We start from the raw sequence: 18975 nt of genomic DNA on the forward strand, positions 1-18975 counted from the left end.
CTTTAAATTTTTTAAATTACAAATGAACCCATTGATTACTGTTATGATAGAAGTATATAGAGTTGTGTCATATATGATGCGATAGATTCTAGGTAAGGAGACCTGGGTGTGAAAAGCTATAGCATTTTGATGTCTTGTGGCATTCGGATCATGAGGCTGCATAGAATCCTCTTATTATTATTACTATTGTTATTGTTATTATTGTTATTGTTATTTTAGAGAGAGAGAGAGTGAGCATGAGGGGAGGGAAAGGGCAGAGGGAGAGGGGGAGAGAGAGAGAATCTTAATCAGGCTTCACACTCGGAGTGGAGTGCCACAAGGGGCTTGATCCTATGACCCTGGGATCATGTCCTGATCTGAAATCGAGTCAGGCGCTCAACCCCCTGAGCCATCCAGGCACCCCAGCATAGAATCCTGTAGATCTTGCACAGATCTGAGCCTTTCACCAAACAAATAACTTGATCATGTTTACATTTTAGAAAGATTATTCTAGCAGGGTAGGTTGCAAAATAGTGGGCAAAATTAAATTTTAGGAGATAATCATAGATACCAGGTTTGAACCAACGTAGTCGGTGCAGATGGAGAGAAAAAGACCTAATGGAAGCAATATTTCAGAGGTAGAATTGAAATAATTTTGTGATCCATGATGTGGCAAGACAAGGGAGAGGGAAGAGCCTGGGAAGATTACCTGGCTCTCTGCTCAGATTCAAAGTGAATATAAGTTGTCTTATAGTTTATGTCTAGTTTATGGGAAACAAGGGAAGGATCAGGTTTGGAGTAACAGATGATGAGCCCAGTTTTTAGACTTGTCAAGACTGGTACTTCTGTGGGATAGTCAGGAGGCTATATGTGGCTTATAGAAGGATCAAGAAAACAAGGTGGCTTTGTATGGGACAAAACACATGGGAGGGGTTTGGGAATGCCACCATCCAGGGCAGGATAGAATGATCCATGTAGGGGCGCCTGGGTGGCTCAGTCGGTTGAGCATCCGACCTCGACTCAGGTCATGATCTCACCGGTTATGAGTTCAAGCCCCGCGTCTGGCTCTGTGCTGACAGCTCGGAGCCTGGAGCCTGCTTTGGATTCTGTGTCTCCTTCTCTCTCTGCCCCTCCCCCACTTGTGCTCTGTCTCTCTATGTCTCTCAAAAAATCAAAAAATGTAAAAAAAAAATTTAAAGTATCCATAGAACTTACATGGTACTTTTTAAAATAGAAAGTCACAATTTAATTCAAACATTTTCCTTGAAGATCTACTTTATACTATAATCCTTGCTCTGCACCTCAGTACAAACAAAAGCACAGGTTGTGTCCCTTCAAGGCTGTTATCAAGATGTGTCAAATTTTCTGTTGCACTAATCATGCTCTCTCACCTTTGGGAAATCGTATACTTCATTGGCCCTTCCTTTACTCTGCCATGAACGCTCTTTATTTCTCTGATTTCTTCCCTCCTCAATGAGGGTCCCAGTGTGTGTGTTACCTCCACAGGGAAGCTTCCTGTTGGCCATTATTCTCTCCACTAAGGTTAGGTAAGTTCCTCAATAAGAAGGACTTGATCTTTGTTGCTGACATAACACCTGTGCCCAAAATGGTGCCTGATAACAAATAGCTAATAAACATTTGTTAAGTATTAAATGATGTTTACTTAAGACATGGGTCATGCACACTGGGGGCTTATAATCAAATGTTAGTGAAAGGATAGTTCACCTGGAATTACTCTCTGTTGCTTTATGCATGTGTCTCCAGTTAAATATAAATAAGTCAAAGTCAAGGACTATATCTTTTTTTTTTTGGCATTGCCCATCCTCCCTGACATAGTGTTCATATAATTTTTATAGCATTCACTGAGCAATATTTTAGTCTGCAGATGAGACTATCCATTTTGTATTGTGTGTCCATATTAAATATTCTACTGCAAACCTAATGATTTGTTTATTTAACCGAGGACTGATTTCCTCACTGGAGCCTAAAGCACCTCAAAGTCATCTTTAAGCCAGGCAAAACCTAATGATTATCAGTTATTAGGACTTTTTTAAATCTTTTATATAAAATTTATTTATTTATTTATTTATTTATTTATTTATTTATTTGATTCTTTCCATAAAATGTAAATAAAGGAGCAGAACACTTCAAGCTAATCACTTTATCTTTTAAAGTATAATTTTAAAAAGAGTATAGAAATTGCCAACATTATTTCTCAAGTTTTTATGGTTGAAAGAGAGCCCTTGTTCATTATATCGTTCATTTTGGAATCATTTGAAGTGCATTTTAGTTAAATAAAAAGATTTGTTTTATCTAAAGTGCATGTGGAACTTGAATTTTGAAACCTTTAAAAATTTAATTCCAAATGTGTATTTTGTTGTTAGAACTATGCATAGGTTGTCGATTTTGATTTTTTTTTTCCAAATGTATGCCTCTGTGCCTGAGAGATGGAGAGAAATGAGAGGGAGAGAGAAAGAAACAGAACATTTGACTAATGACCTTTTAAGTGGATCAAAACAACAATCTATTTTTATCCTCTGGGAAATGTTTATCCCTTTGAAGGCATTTCACAGTCTCTTTATCCTACGTGGCCTTTTTAGGTGTTCCGTTTTAATCCTGATCTAAATAAAGAAAGTAAATGTTGCACAGGATCAAATTTACAATCTAGCTAAATGAGAAATCCATTAGGTTGGAAACTCTGAAGAAGTTTGTATTGCTGTGGCATTGATTTCTCTTTCCTGGTATCAACCTTGCCTTATATCCATTGAGCCCACCCTCCTTCCTGTCCATCTGTCCCTTTTACTCACCAATAAACTCACCTATAAACCTCCTAGAGAGCCCCAGGTGTCCCCTCTAGCACATCTCTAAGTAGGACCATGACTTTGATGGTGAAAGCTTCAGTGTGACTCCTGCAGTGTCCTGAAAATTCCTGTGTGCTCACCATTTTCATCACAAATAGAACCCCTGGAGTTACAGAACATAAAACCAATGCAAAATGTAATCAATATTAGTAAACAGTGCTAAGATTTCATTACATCACCATCTTAGATATTTAAAGTTAACATGAAGAAAGTTCAGGTCAAATAAACAAAATCAAGCACTTTCCTTTTTTTTAAATTCATTCACAAGGACCATTTTTGCTATTGTTAGAGGACAAAAAAAAAAAATCTCAAAACCTTTTATTTTTCAAATAGAGTCCTTGAAAAGAAGAGCTTCTCGGGTAGCCTGTCAGCAAAGTTTTATCTTGCCAGGCTACTCTTTTTTGAGGACTCAGACATGTGGTAGGACTAAGAAAAGATCCTTCTTTAGGTAGGTGAGGAAATATCAGATTTGGTAGGGGTTGGTCTTTTCACACATTTGCTCACACTGATCTTAAAGAAGAATTTTAGCTTTAATCCACCCTACAGACACAGGGAATAATAAAAGCAGAGTTTCTGATCATGGTGGCCAAAGAGCTTACCTTTCAAAGCAGCACACTTCAGAAAATGGAGAGAGTCTCTTAAAATTACGCCAGTGCAGAGAGCATGACCCAGAACCATGGCCATGCCTGGAAAACTGAGACCTCTGGTCATCTTAATTGTGAAGGGGATGGCAATTAAAAATGGAACGCTAATAGAATCTATTAGAACTGAAGGGCTAGGGTTTAGTTTGGCACACAGTGATATTTATTTGACAAATCTGATTAATAAATACGAAGCCAACCTCCTATATTAATGTGGAAGGTGAATAATTTGATTGGAGTTATTAAGACCATTAAAACTGATTGCTTTAAGATTTGTTGTTATTCTGTTAGATTAAAAGATAAATCAATGTCAGCGTTTCACTGGGACCCTCCCAACTAAATCAATCAATGACTAACTTAGTGTGTGCCTTCTGTTTCCAGTCATTTTGGTTTCATCTTCACAGGCTGATTTTGCCCTTGAAAGTTCTATTATGTTGTTTTTATGTAGAATGTGAACCATGTCACTTCTTCCATGACAGCTGTTGAAAATTTTCATTCAAAAATATGCAGTTACTTTGCTTGGTGGAATTGAGACCTTGCACATTTTTAAGCCACTTAGAAGAAATGTATGCATGATTTATAGAACAAGCAAACAAAGCATGACCTTTCCTGAACTGATTAACAGTGCTATTCTTCAGAATGGCAGTTTACTATAGATTCACTCACACTGAACGATTTTATAAATGTGTATAGGGTATAATACAAATACGTAACATGAAAATATAATGGGCTTGAAATAAAATTTGAGCCAAACATTTATATTGTACTACTATAAGAAAGAAAGCTGAAATGATTTTCCCTAGCCCTATATCCTAGGCATATAAGAACCCCACCTTGTATAAAATTCAAGAATGGTGTGTAAGAAATTTTTATTTGTAATTTTAACATGAAAATACCTTTCATTTTTAGTTATAGATGATTTCCACACACCATAAATTGATACCCGCCTCAAAACGGAGTAGAGTTTCATCCACCTAAAACTAAGTATGGGTAGATAGATTTAAAAAAAAAATTTTTTTCTGACACATTTTGTTTCCCTTCCTGTGACCTAGAACATTATGTGAACATAAGAAGAATAAAATATGAAGTCATTTGGAAATCAATTCTAACTTCTCAGGTTGGCACTTTTGCAGTAGCAGAAAGCACTTTGAAACAGTATAAAATTACAGTTCTTTTTATTTCCGTCTTGCTGGGTCAGGCTCTTTTAAATCAAATAAGATGGGTTTAGAATGATTTAGTTATCATACTTTTAAAAGAAGATGCATCCCAGAGCTCACAACATAGTAATAAAAGCCTCACACATGGAAGATGAACTCATATACCTGAAAATAACAGTCCTTCATTGTCGATGTGGCCATGGCTGTTGGTACTGTTGACTCGAAGTGCCTTGAGGGAAGTCAGTCGCCTCCATCTCTGAGCACCTCTCTCCCCTGACTCCATGTGTTGAGTGACAGCACTGGTGAGTGTTTCCTAAATGGAATGGAAATATATAAAACCCAAACTGTAACATTTTCAAGTTAAGCGAGTATTACTGTAGTTATATAATCTTACTTGCTTCCTTTGGTTAAAAAGCAGAATTATGTGAGGTTCCTCCTTTCAAGGAAATTCTTCAGAAAACCATGCTAAATATGTTCTTCCCTACCTTTCCCCCCACATGGTGTTTAACTTACCACAGCTTCATGCTCATGGGGACATTGAATAAATATTTCTGGTCAATAGTCACAAACCAAGTATTTTAAAGTCAACTTGTCTCTCCTCCAGCCCATTCATGGTCCTATTTCCTTTAATATGGAGTTAATTTTCAGATTGGACTTTGTTTCAGCCATTCTGTATTGTGTGAATCTCAACTTATTTACATGTAAGTATATATAAAGAAACACTGTTAACGTGGGGAGAACTATTCCTAGAAAAGAACTGAGAAGTAGGCAAAATCTCCTTTTGTGCCCTCCCTGCACATCCTTTTGAGCACTTCCCTCTGCTTCCCAAGGAAATCACTATTTCCTCATTGCCTAAGCTTTTTCCTATAGCAGCAAAGAATGCAGGAAATGCATATTGGAGTTTTCTAACTGATGTTTTATATTTTAAACAAAACCATGGAATCACAATTTTGAAACAATGGATACCATTTAGCCATGCATATGGATGGCCCCCAAATGAAAACATGACTGTCTCTTAAAATAACAATACTATTCAGACAAATAGACAAGCTGACCTTTGAAGAAGACTCAGTTAATATGATCATCTTTTATTTAAAACCTTCCACAATGACCATCTGAAATAAGACAGCAAAGGTCAAGCCAAGGCCATATTTTAAATTTTCATCTTTAACCTAAGGCTATTAAAGCCAAATGAGATTTATAAAATGACCCAATTTTGTTTCAATATTCATATATGAGGAGAATTTCTCTCTCAAAATAATCTACCCCAGTTTTGCCCTGGATGAGTGAGGAGGGACACTGTAGAGTTTTGCAAATTAATAGGATCCAGATATGGAGGAGACTGTTGGAGCTGCTGCACCAGAAACGATTTCCCTATTTCATCTGCCTATACGTTGTTGCTACTGATCTACTTTCCCTGTTCCCCATATCCTTAAATGAGAAACCACGGAAGCATGCAGTGGTCTCTCTGTATCTCATCTAGGGCATGGCCCAGCTGGTTTTCTTGGGAGCTCAGGTGGTCGAACATAAAATTATGACAGCAGAGCAATGGAAATAAAGCAATTTCCAATAAAGTAGTGTGGATTTTTTTAAAAGGTGGGCTGAGAATCATTTCAGACTTGAAAGGCATGAAGCCATTTTAGTTCTAGCAAAGGACTCCAAGAAATAGGACAGAGAGAAGAAAGAGTGAGTGGTAATCCTTTTCAAATCACATTGCCCCCCAAATACTTCAAATAATTAAGTACAAAAGGAATCCTTAAGATAAATACAAATAAGAAGGAAAAATATCGGCTTCATGTCAGACAAAACACCGCCACCTAAATCACCAGAGGAAAAGAATTAAGTCTTCTGTCCTTGATAACAAAACCATACCGACTTTAAACTGTCCTAAAGCTCGGGAAAGAAGGTGTAGGGTTCATTCCTATAAGCACAGAGAAGAGTCTTCTTTTTTTCATGTATCTGGCTTTTTGACATCTTTCTGATGTGTCTCTTGTTAGCGTTTTTTCTTTCCGATATTTTTAAGAACTAACTTCTTTTCTTTAAGTAAAATGACTATCATAAAACGGGTAGAATTGATTACTTTGAAGATTGATATTGTTAACATTGATGTCATTTCTGTAGCCATATAGAATCAGAACAAAAAAAAAAAACAAGACAAGAAAAAAAGAACTCACGTTGCTTCTTTACTGATAATATACCGGCCTTCCCTAGAGGGTACTTCCCAGGATAATCTTAGGACTCTTTTTAATATGATGTGTTACATTTTCTCTTCTGAGTTAAGATACCTACTTCTCCTTGCCCCAAATCACATGAGTCTGTTTTATGGGGGAAGAGATGCAAATAATTTGTAGTCACATTTTCTAAAAAAAATTTAGAGGTGGTATTAATAAAGTTCTTTTATTAGGGTAGGCTAGATTCCACTGAGATCACAAACTGCTCCCATATCTCAGTGGCTAAGCAGGACAAAATGTATTTCTTTCTAATCTATGTGTCCCACAAGGGTCGACAAGGGATTCTGCTATACAGTGTTACTCATGGATGCTGACTGCCAAAATTCAACCATCGTGAAGTTGGGCTATGTAGAATAGGCGTCTTTCTCAGTCCCTGCAGCAAAAGAGAGAGACAGAGAGAGAGAGAGAGAGAGAGAGAGAGAGAGGAAACTGAAAGGTACTGCTTTGGCAATTTCATGCTTGGCCTAGCACCGATATACATCACTTCCATCTACAACTCATTGGCCACAACTTGTTGCAATGACCTGCCTATCAAGAACACTGGGGAGCTTCATCTTCCAAGAAACTAAGAAAGAAAGGAGAGCCGGATGTGGATGCATTCTAGACTTTTTTATTCTGTGGACATATACAACTGGCTAGAGAGAGGAGTTTGTGCTCTGTCACTGTGAAAATATAAGCTAAAACGTTAGACTGTGGCTAGATTGTGGTGAACATTGATTCTTGGGCAAAGGGATCTTGATCTCACAAGCAATGGCAGCCCACTTGTTTCTGAGCCTCAGAAGCTGCTCTTTGTACCATTGTAACACTCTGGGGATGGAAGCATTATCATTCGAAGTGGCAGTAAGGTAGAAGATGGAGGGATATAACTAGATATAAATATTTGATAGCATTTCTTCCAGAACGCCAATATTCACAATTCCTTTTTCTGACATTTCTCTAGCCTTCACTGAATTTGCTTGAAGTGTTTTCTTGACCGCCCCACTCCCACCTTATAGTCAGCCTCTTCCCAAAGTGATTTACTCCTCACCTAAAGCCCACACCTGCTTTCCTCCCACAGCCTAAGTTTGAAAAGCCGTTTGCAATACTTATAGGGAAGTTATCTATTTAGCAGCTGCCTTCATAAAGTTATTGCAGTTCAGATGTACAATATGAATAGAGGTTGAAATTGGAATATTATGTTAATTATGCCTTTTTTAAAGGTAATGAGAGCTTGAGGGTGTAACAGCAGTGAGATTGGGAAGTATCTGGAAAGTGCAGGAGAATCCAGATATAGTGCCTGAGAAAGTGGTTTAGGGTGGCGTTTGAAAAAGATGAATTGGTAGTTTACATGAAAGTGTGTAAGGAAAAGTATAGAATGCTGCCTTTGGTGATATACATATCTTTTATATCGCATCAGGTTCATTCTTCATGTTACTGCCTGGTGTCTTCTCTTTTTCCCTTTTTTTGTTGTCAAGATTTTATTTTTGAGTAATCTCTATACCCAACGTGGGCCTCAAGATCTAGAGTTACATGCTCTACTAACTGAGCCAGGCAGGGACCATACCAGTTGTCTTTCTAAAACACGATTCTATTCCTGTCCCTTCCCTGCTAAAATATTTATAGATCCTGATTATATGGAGTTGTATCTCCCAACATGTTCTTGTAGTATTACTTCACATCAAAGTATGATAGCCAAACACATTGGGAAATACTAGGTCACACAAAGGTAATTAGTGTCTCTTCTAGATCTGATAGTGAATCTCTATGAAATGGAATAGTATACAACGTTTTTTCGAAATTGCTCGACTATAAAAATCTTTTGTTTTTCTTTGTAGGTGCTCCTTGTATGCAAATGACACATTGCAAATAATTTTGCACTGCTTACATAGAGTTTTGAATTGAATTCTTCATTGGCCTCACAGTGACATACAAACTGAATAGATTTTATTTCCTCCAGAAATACTCTGATCGGAAAATGCAAACTGGTTTGGCAAGAGTAGGAAAGAATAAAGTGACTTATAATGGCTGTGCTCCAGTAGGATTTGTAGAGAGAGAGTGAAGTGGACACTTCTGAGAGCTCTTTAGGGCATTAAACCCTGAGGCTGGGTGGTAGAATTGCTATGGAAGTAAGGGTTGGCACAATTCAAACATGATTCTCAGATCTCTCTCATGTAACTAGCTAAGAAGCATAGGAAAGGTGAAATAGGAACTAATAATAGGTAATATTTATTAAACAGCTATTACATTAAGAGCACCTGGGTGCCTCAGTCGGTTGAGCATCCAACTCTTAATTTCAGCTCAGGACCTGATCCCAGGGTTGTGAGATCGAGCCCTGTGTGAAGCCTAGTTAAGATTGTCTCTCTCTGTCTCTCTCTTCCTCTCTCTCTCTCTCTCTCTCTCTCTCTCTCTGCCTCTTTCTCTCTCTCTCATTCTCCCTCTGCCCCTTTCCCTTGCTCATGTGCTCTCTCTCTCTCAAATAAAAAATAAAATAAAATATTTATTATTCCAGATAATGTTCTCAACTGTAATTACTTTAAGTCACTTAATTTTGAAAATGAATTTGAAGGTTTCTCAAAGGAGAGAACCAAGGCAGAGATTAAATAAATCATCCAAGATTTTCATCTTTTAAGTGGTAGAATTAGCACTTGAACTCAGACATTTGGCTAAGAGCCTATGTTCTTGAACACTATGGTATGAAAAATGAATAAATAAACAGAAATTTTAAAAAATACATGTGGTGATAGAGTAGGATAGGGGATCATTAATTTGGACATACAGAGTTTGTGGTACTTTTGGGCATTTAAAGAGAGAAAATAATTTTTTTTTAATTTTTTTTTCAACGTTTATTTATTTTTGGGACAGAGAGAGACAGAGCATGAACGGGGGAGGGGCAGAGAGAGAGGGAGACACAGAATCGGAAACAGGCTCCAGGCTCCGAGCCATCAGCCCAGAGCCTGACGCGGGGCTCGAACTCATGGACCGCGAGATCGTGACCTGGCTGAATTCGGACGCTCAACCGGCTGCGCCACCCAGGCGCCCCGAGAGAAAATAATTTAATATACAGCTCTATAATTCAAGTGAGAAATTTGGAGATACAAATTTAGAAATATTAGGCATAGAGATGGTCAAAGAAGCCAAATGTAATAGTTACAAAGGCTCAAGGGAATGCGTGGCAGCAACACAGTTTCATGTAAAAGGTCATTGGTTTCAGAGACTTAGAGGTCATTGGTGACCTTAACAAGAGCGATGAAGGGTGGGAAAAGAAAGCTAAGTTCGAGTGGGATGAGTAATGGGAGTTAAGGAAACAAAGATATTTTCAAAGAAGATTTTTCAAGAATTTAACTATAAAGTAGAAAAAAGTCAGAATAAAGTGTTTTTTTTTTCTTTATATGGGAGGAACTGAGTATTTTTAAAGCTAAGGGGAAGTGTTATTTTGAGAGGAAAGTAACAGAAAGAATATTCAATAGTTAAATCTCCCTGAAAAGACAGAAGAGAACAGAATCTGCTAAAAAAAAAAAGGGGGGGAAAGAGGCAACTTTGCCAGGGAAGAACATCCCCTATAATATAAAAGGAGAAGAATGAGTGCCCACGAACGTAGGCTCACAGGATGTGTTGGGTGGTATGGAGGGGTAACTATTTGAGTTATCAAGGCAACTAAAGCCAATAATATTGAAAAGCATTGATTATTGATTTATAGCACTGATCATCCCCACTTAATTTTCCTGTATTCATTCAAGTATATTTTATGCTTCTCAGTAAAAGTTAACAAATTTCCGACTATAAATCTTGCACAGAAGATTTGAAGGCCCTCTTCTTTAATTCTGGGTTTAATTCTGGGTTTGCTCACTCCGTTCACTCCATGCTTACAAGCCCATCTGTTCTTTCCCTTCCTCAACATTTTTTTAAGCTGAAATTATTTGAAAGATTTTGGGGGTAGGTAACATTTCTTCATTCCACAGAGGAAGTGCCTTAAGTTTTGATTGGCCTATGTGCCTCATGTCCATTGGCCTATGTCCATTTTTTGCTTTATTATGGAGACATCTTGTGATGAGCAAGACTGATCTGAATGATGCCTTCCATATTGAGAGTACTGTATAATGTTAATTTGTCATCATCAAATTGTTTATGTAGCCTCATCCCCAAGCCCTTTGGGAAATAATACCATGATCTTGATACAATATTTTTAAAATTTTTTTTTAATGTTTATTCATTTGTGAGAGACAGAGAGTGAGTGGGGGAAGGGCAGAGAGAGAGAGGGAGACACAGAATCCAAAGTAGGCTCCAGGCTCTGAGCTGTTAGCACAGAGCCTAACGTGGGGCTTAAACTCACTAACCGTGAGATCCTGACCTGAGCTGAAGCCAGACGCTTAACCGACTGTGCCACCCAGGCACCCCGATATTGATACAATATTAATGAAGAGTTATAAACTGTATTGCAGTGTTATGAAAAAAAAGACAATTTTGAATTTTTAGAGTTATTTTTTCCAAATAATATAAAGTTTTTTCAAACTTTGTAAATTCTTACTATTAGATTAACTCATCATCAAAAACATGTTTCTGTAGAAATAGATTTTTTTTTAAATAAATATAAGAACCTGCAAAAACTTTGATCTCTATCTTTAACATGATACTGAAATAGAAGAAGGAAAATGTGGAACAGGTGGAACAATAAAAGGTAATGAAAGTAAAAATGACAAATTTAAACTCCCAGCAAATAAAATTGAAGTCAAGTTTTTGCTGACTCAGCAGACAACTTTTATCAGATTCTGTGTTCCAGATAGGAAAAAGCATATAAGCATTGTCCCCAGCAGGACCTAATAGGATCCTGGGGCAAACCTTTCAGTTTGATTTTAAAATATTAGATATTAGTGTTTTTTGTTTGTTTGTTTGTTTGTTTGTTTGTACTCCTTTTTCTCCTCCAACCTCTGGATTACCATCTTTCTCCAAGTCTTCCTTTGTAATGGCATCCATATTTCTTATGTATTCTGTTTCTTCATGGACATCTAAGAGAGCATCAGGGAACCTAGGTGACTCAGTGGGTTAAGTGACTCTTGATTTTGGCTCAGATCATGATCACATGGTTTGTGAGTTTAAGCCCCACATCTGGTCTGCACTATCAGTACAGAGCCTACTTGGGATATTCTCTCTCTCTCTCTCTCTCTCTCTCTCTCTCCCTCTCTCCCTGCCCCTCCCCTGTTTTCTCCTTTCCTCTCTCTCTCTGTCTCAAAATAAATAAATGAACTTAAAAAAATTAAAAGAACATTAAATAAATACAGATTTCTAAAATCACCATGGTTTTGTTCTGTTCTTGTTAAAAGAATTGTCCATGAATAAATTTCTGGAAAATTACCGACACAAGTGATATTTTTAGAGTGCTTACACTGAACGTTATAAATATATCTCCTAATTTAATTATTTTACTACCTTCAAAAATTATAGCTTAATTGGAGCAGTAATAAATGAATTATGGGAGTAAAGAAATTTAATACACAAAATCTCATATGACGTGAGAAGAGTTAGCTCTGAACTACAAACAAGTCACAACCTGTTGATAGAACTTTCCTCTTTTACCAATAAACTCCTACAACCACTCAGAGTTTTAAACTTAGGATACTTTCTGGAATATATTCATGTTGCAATATATACATATACATATATATTTTTTTCAAGTTAAGGGTGTCTCCAGTTTTCAAAGTCAGGACCCACTTCCTATCCATGTATCTCAATGGAGAATGTAAATTTTGTAAAAGCTTATGTAGCTGTAATTTTGAAAATTGACAATACAACATGCAGGGTAGCTGCCTACAAGCATGAGACCCTTCGAGGGATATGAGAAGATACCAAAGTTGCTCTTTGCTAATTGTAGGAATTCTTATATATTCCATATGTGTTCCTCACACTTATTCAAATGTCATCTTTTTTTTTTATCCTTAATACAGATGATCTTATACTGCACCATCTATGTTCTGGTTTCTGTGATCATTAAAAGACTATGTAAAAGTTCGTGCATACTGTGTAGTCACAGAGTAATATTAATTAATTCACGTGCTTATTCATTTCAGTGTTAAATACTTATTGACAACATATGTGTTGGATGTTCTAAGCAAGATCTTGAAATGCAAAAACTGAGTTTCCTTCCAGAAGATCACGATTGGTGAAATAAATGGGAGCACTTGCATATACCTTAAAGCTCTAGGAACTAGATGTTATACAGTAGTTGTATGGACAAAGTTCCTTCAGAAATCAAGGGAAGGTTAAAATTACTTCTAACAGATCCAGGTCTACCAAAAGGCGAAAATTAAGCTCATCCTGAAAGTCAATATAGATGTTTCACGTGCAACAGAACCGAGAGATATTTCAGGCAAAGTATACCAGGCCATTTTCTATCACCAGCTTATCCACTGCTAGTCATATTCCAACACGAGTACATGTGCTGGCTGACTGGAGTCTGGTGTCTATGTATCAAGAAGGAAGAAAAATGATGAAAATGCTGTCTTGGGGGTAATCTTTGTGAAGTTAAGACATTTTTATTCTGTTCTGTAGGTGATAAGGCACTTGTTGGGATGAGCCCCTGGTGTTGCATGTAAGCGATGAATCATGGGAATCCACCCCCAAAACCAAGAGCACACGGTACACACTGTATGTTAGCCAATTTGACAATAAATTATATTAAAAAAAAAGAAAGAGTCAACAATATGTGCTTGAGCAGAAAGTAACATGAATATCTGTTGGTTGGTCCATATATATCCAATGTTCCAGATACATATATATATATCCATATATATATCCATATATATTATATATATATATGTGTATATATATAGATATATATATGGATATAATGAGGACCTCAGTTAAATTCTGGGTGGGAAGGTGTTTGCAGAAGGGGTTACTTAAAAAAGGGTCATTCGCGTAATACCTAAGAAGGCCATTTCCTGTTGAGGACGGAGAGATTTTGATTCCTAAATATGGATGTATTTTGAGAAAACATACCAAATAGATATAAGCCTTTGAATAAAACTGATGATAAAGGAAAGAAGAAATCAGAGAACTAATACAAGCAAAAGGGGAGGAGGGTATTAGGAGATTCCTTAGAATGTTTGTTTGCTTAATAGAAGGAGTTGGCTGGTCTATGAAAGCATTAAATCTACATTTCATCTATGAAGTAAGCACGTAGATGATGTGAAGTTTAGGCATGAGGTGGGTGACATCACATTATGGACTGCCTCTCTGGGACTGCTTTAAGAAGCCACCAAGTAAAGTGAAATTATTTATTTATTTATTTATTTATTTAAAGTTTTGTGTTTTTTTTTTTTTAATTTGAGAGAGAGAGAGAAGAGAGAGAGAGGGAATGAGTGGGGGAAGGGCAGAGAGAGAAGGAGAGAATCCCAAGCTATCAGAGAGAGAGAATCCATGCCGTCAGCATGGAGCCCTATGTGGTGCTCAAATTCACAAACCTCGAGATCATGATCTGAGCTGAAATTAAGAGTCTGACGCTTAACTGACTGAGTCACCCAGGCACCCCTTGAATATTTATATTTTAAAACCTAACAGAGAGGAATCTCCAGTTAACATTGGAGAAGAGCATTTTCAAGAGTATGAAATCTTATTTGTGCTTTAAGTGCTGAATTTTTCTGTAGGCAGCAAAACCTGCGAAGGTTGACTCTCCCCTTGTCTGGATCTGGATGCTGTTGAACGGGGGGCGGGGGGTTGGTTAAGCACAAAGCAAGCACACAAACAAAACGACAAATTGACATAGCATCAAATTTGTTGACTGAGAATGAGGTTTACTAACATTTTCATTGCTTCAGTATCCTTGCGGGGGTTGCAGCTAGGTTGAACCAGAAGAAAAATGAGACTTACTGTTTATAGGCAGGTGGACAATAGCAAGGCTAATAATGTATGGCAAGTCTGACCACGACATAATTCAATGTTATTAATTATTTTTCAGAGTCAAGATGTTTGGTTGCTGCTGTCAACGAAAGCACAAGACTAGATAAACCCTAGTGAGAAATATATGGAGCTTTGCAACCCCAGGTGTTACTGGAATTCTTACCTCAGGGGAAAGGAGACCATATAAAAATAAATTTGTTTTAAAATCCTCAAGGAAGACATTTAAACATGTGCAAACCAAGCTACTATTTTTATATGTATTCTGTTTGTTTGTGTTTGTTTTAATTAACATACCATGTAATATTAGTTTCAAGTGTACGATATGATGAATCAACACTTCCAACACTTCCTGGGGCTCATCACAAGTGCATTTCTTAATCCACATCACCTTTTCAACCCATCCTCCCACCCATCCTCCCTCTGGTAACCATCATTTTGTTCTCTACAGGTAAGAGTCTGGTTTTTGGTTTGCCTCTCTCTCTCTCTTTTTTTCTCTTTGCTCATTTGTTTCTTAAATTCCACATAGGCATCCATCTTGTTAGAGCCTTCGTTTGTGTTGTGAGGTCTTACTGGGAAATATGCTATTCTTGTTATGGAGAACAAAGGTACTAAATGTCTGTCACTACACATTTAACGCTCGTGATTGTCTAATTTTACCCGCTGGACACTGTAAGTTTCTGCAGTTCCAGGCTGACTTTGTACCTCTAGGTATACGTAGCAAGAATTCAGAATTCATGACTTGTTTGCTTGAGGCCACTTTAGTTGAAAGTGAAGATGGTAATTTTTATGTGCTATATTTTCGTGTTATTGCAGAATCTCCAAACCCCCTTTGGATTATTTAAATCTGTTTGAGTGTTTGCATTACATATCATTGAGGAATTAGTCTTCAGGGCAGTATAGGCTTCGTCCCCTACAGAGGAAGACCTGATGGCTTACAGTTTTGCTTTTATAAGATTCTGCAGTCCAGCTTTCTCAACACACTTGTAATTGAGCCTGGCACACAGAATTGTAACTCTTAATGTGATGGGTTGCATCATTTTTCACCTTTTAAAATTTCCTCAATGACTCAAATCCTATGGCCTTTGAAATGTGTTTTAACTGGAAAGATGTAAACAGCTAATTTCACTTGACCTTCAAATGTTCCTTCCTTTCTCATTTCTTTGGTGTGAATATAGCACAGCCTGTTAGTATCCTCCTGTGAAGGGGTATCCACCTTCCCCCAGCTCCTCTCCCTTGTGATGCCAGTCATGCTTCGTCAATACTGACAAGCAATTATTAGTCTTTGTTTCCTTTACACTGTATATTGGCAAAACAATCATTGAAAAGAATTGTAGAGGTGCAAACCATTATCTTTGCACTATTGTGGTAACACAGTTTTCAGGCTTGCTGAGAATATCCATTAGTTTTGTCCTCTTATCTAAAAATGATTTCTTCTTTGCTTTGTATTTGCTCCGGGAGTTGAATATTTCACCAACGTCTGCCACATTAGAGACAGATACTTTTATTTCTTCAATAGCTGGCATCTTTTTCTTTTGGCCTTTGTTCCAGGCTTAAAGGAAGGTATTCTCAGTTCATTTCAATTCCAGTTGTATTAGCTGTAATTTGGATACTCTTTTAAAAGCCCATTTGACTCTCCAGAGCTTTTTTTCATCTTTTTTTTCCCCTCTTAGTATTGTCTTGACCTCAGTCTACTGAGGTAAACTCATCCGGAAGTGTGTTCATATAGACTGCGCACATACACAGAGAGAAGAAGAACACTTAGCTAGGTGCTTTACTCAAATTACAGCAAAAAAAATTTTGCCTTTGAAGTTTTGATTACATGAGGCCTTGGAAGTCGAGCAAGGTTTTCGTAGCAAAATTATTCTTTCAAATTTTATGATAGACTCTCAAGTTCAGTCATTACTTAACAGTTTACCTTGTGGAAATAAACTAAAACCACCCAAATGAGAACAAACAGGCTAGTGATTCAGTGCTTGAACTGCAAGTGAGTCAGCCGCCATCCTTTGAGGTAGGCAGAGACTCAAAGACAGCTAGGGGAGAGAAGAGCTTTATGGTGATAAAAAATAGAGGGGTTGGACGTCATTGGCATGGGGCTACGGGTGAGCTATCTAGAAGCAGGGCATCCTATTTGATTGTTGGAAGAGCATATTTGGCTTTCTCTGATTTGTCCTGTGTTGGGAGGTAGGCAAAAATTTGGAAGGTGGCAGTCATTGACCACATCCTGATAGGTCTGAGCCAATTGCTACAGAGATTATGGTCTAGTTTCCCAAGGCTACCGACGAGGCTCTGGGTTAGTGTTGTATTGCCATCTATGATCTTGCTATAACCATTATCTGAATCTCTAGAATGCATCTTTTCTGGAAATAGATTTTTTAAAAACATCAAAACCTAGCAATAGCAATGCTTTAAAATTTTTTTGACATTTATTCATTTTTGTTACTTTTTTAAAATGTTTATTTACTTTTGAGTGAGAGAGTGAGAGAGAGAGAGAGAGAGAGAGAGAGAGAGAGAGAGAGGAGGGGCAGAGAGACACAGAATCTGAAGCAGGTTCCAGGCTCTGCACTGTCAGCACAGAGCCTGACGCAGGGCTCGAACTCACAAACCACGAGATCATGACCTGAGCCAAAGTCTGATGCTTAAGGGACTGAGCCACCCAGGTTTCCCGACATTTATTCATTTTTGAAAGAAAGAGAGAGGGAGAGAGAGAGAGAGAGAGAGAGAGAGAGAACAAAAGGGGGAGGGGCAGAGAGAGGGAGACACAGAATCCAAAGCAGCCTCCAGGCTCTAAGCTGTCAGCACAGAGTCCTACAGGGGACTTGATCCCACGAACTGTGATATTATTACCTGAGCCCAAGTCAGATGCTTAACCAGCCAAGTCACCCAGGCACCCCAGCAATGTTTTGTACTATGCTTAAAAGTGATTGAGAACTATTTATATATAAAGGTTGGGTGGCTATTTATTTATTCTTTTTTTTTTAACCTTAATGAGTCTGTGAAAAAATAAAAATATGTGATCGAGAAAGTGCATTTTACAAATGGCTCCTGTGAAGAAACTTCTCTTGTTAATCACGGCTTTATAGTTTACACGAACTAGAAAATGTCATTCTGTCTCTCCAAAATATATTTTATTAACAAATTGTTATTTATGTGCTCTCAGTTTTTAAGGTTGTCAAGTCATTGTAATCTCATAAAAATAAGAAACAAAAATCCAGGAAAAAAAAATAAACAATTAGAAGTCATCAGGGTTGTCAAGATAGTGTAGAATTTTCAGAGAGATGATGAAAGTAAGTTTTTCCCAGACATGTAATTTTGTATCATTTATACCACAGGGACAAGAAGTGAAGGAGAATCCCCATGAACCATAATGTTGGGTGAGCAGGCAGGAACTGGCGAGTGTTTGCTTCTATCTAGCACTTACATATGTAGATGGAATACCATTCCTTTTAAGAAGAAAGGGTGCCTGAGTTTTAAGAGTCATTGGTGAGATACAGGGAGGTGATTATCAAGGAGAAAAACCACCTGCTGTACAGTATCTTAGATTCCTTTTTTCCAGCTCATTTCTACTGCCTTCAAGTTAATACAAAGGTATATTCAAAATCATTATGTAAAACATTCCTCAGCTTCTTTAATCATAGCGTAGATATGACTATTGATTAATGTATTTCTAAGGATTGATTGAAATCCATGGCTGTTCTCATCTTATTTTCTCCCTCCTTCTTCACATAGGCAATTATATTATACTATTACAAATAACAAATTGTCAATAGAGTTTTTTTAAGCTATTGTATCAATCATTTCTGGATTATTCTTTGTAGATTTATATGTGAAGGAAAATGTCATAAGTGATTAGTCAATATTTTATAGTGGATGAAAATTTTTAGATGGTTTGTGTGTTTGTTTTTCTGGGGCACCTGGGTGGCTTAGTTGGTTGAGAGTCCAAATCTTCATTTCAGCTCAGGTCATGATCCCAGGGTTGTGGGATCAAGTCCCATGACAGGCTCTGTGCTGAGTAGGGATTCAGCTTGGTATTTTTTCTCTCTCTCTCTCTGCTCCTCTCCCCCACTTTGCTCTCCCTCAAAAAAACCTTTTTTTTTCCTACTGGAAAAGAATTATTCTCAACAGATAATTAAACTTGGCACAGATTATGTAACTGAAATTTAGATTTTTAACTCAAATTTGAGCATAGGCATAAATTTATTCTGCATTTTTGGATACTAAGAATATAATTTTACAT

The sequence above is a fragment of the Prionailurus bengalensis genome, chromosome B2 (assembly GCF_016509475.1).
Source record: "Prionailurus bengalensis isolate Pbe53 chromosome B2, Fcat_Pben_1.1_paternal_pri, whole genome shotgun sequence".
Lineage (NCBI taxonomy): Eukaryota > Metazoa > Chordata > Mammalia > Carnivora > Felidae > Prionailurus > Prionailurus bengalensis.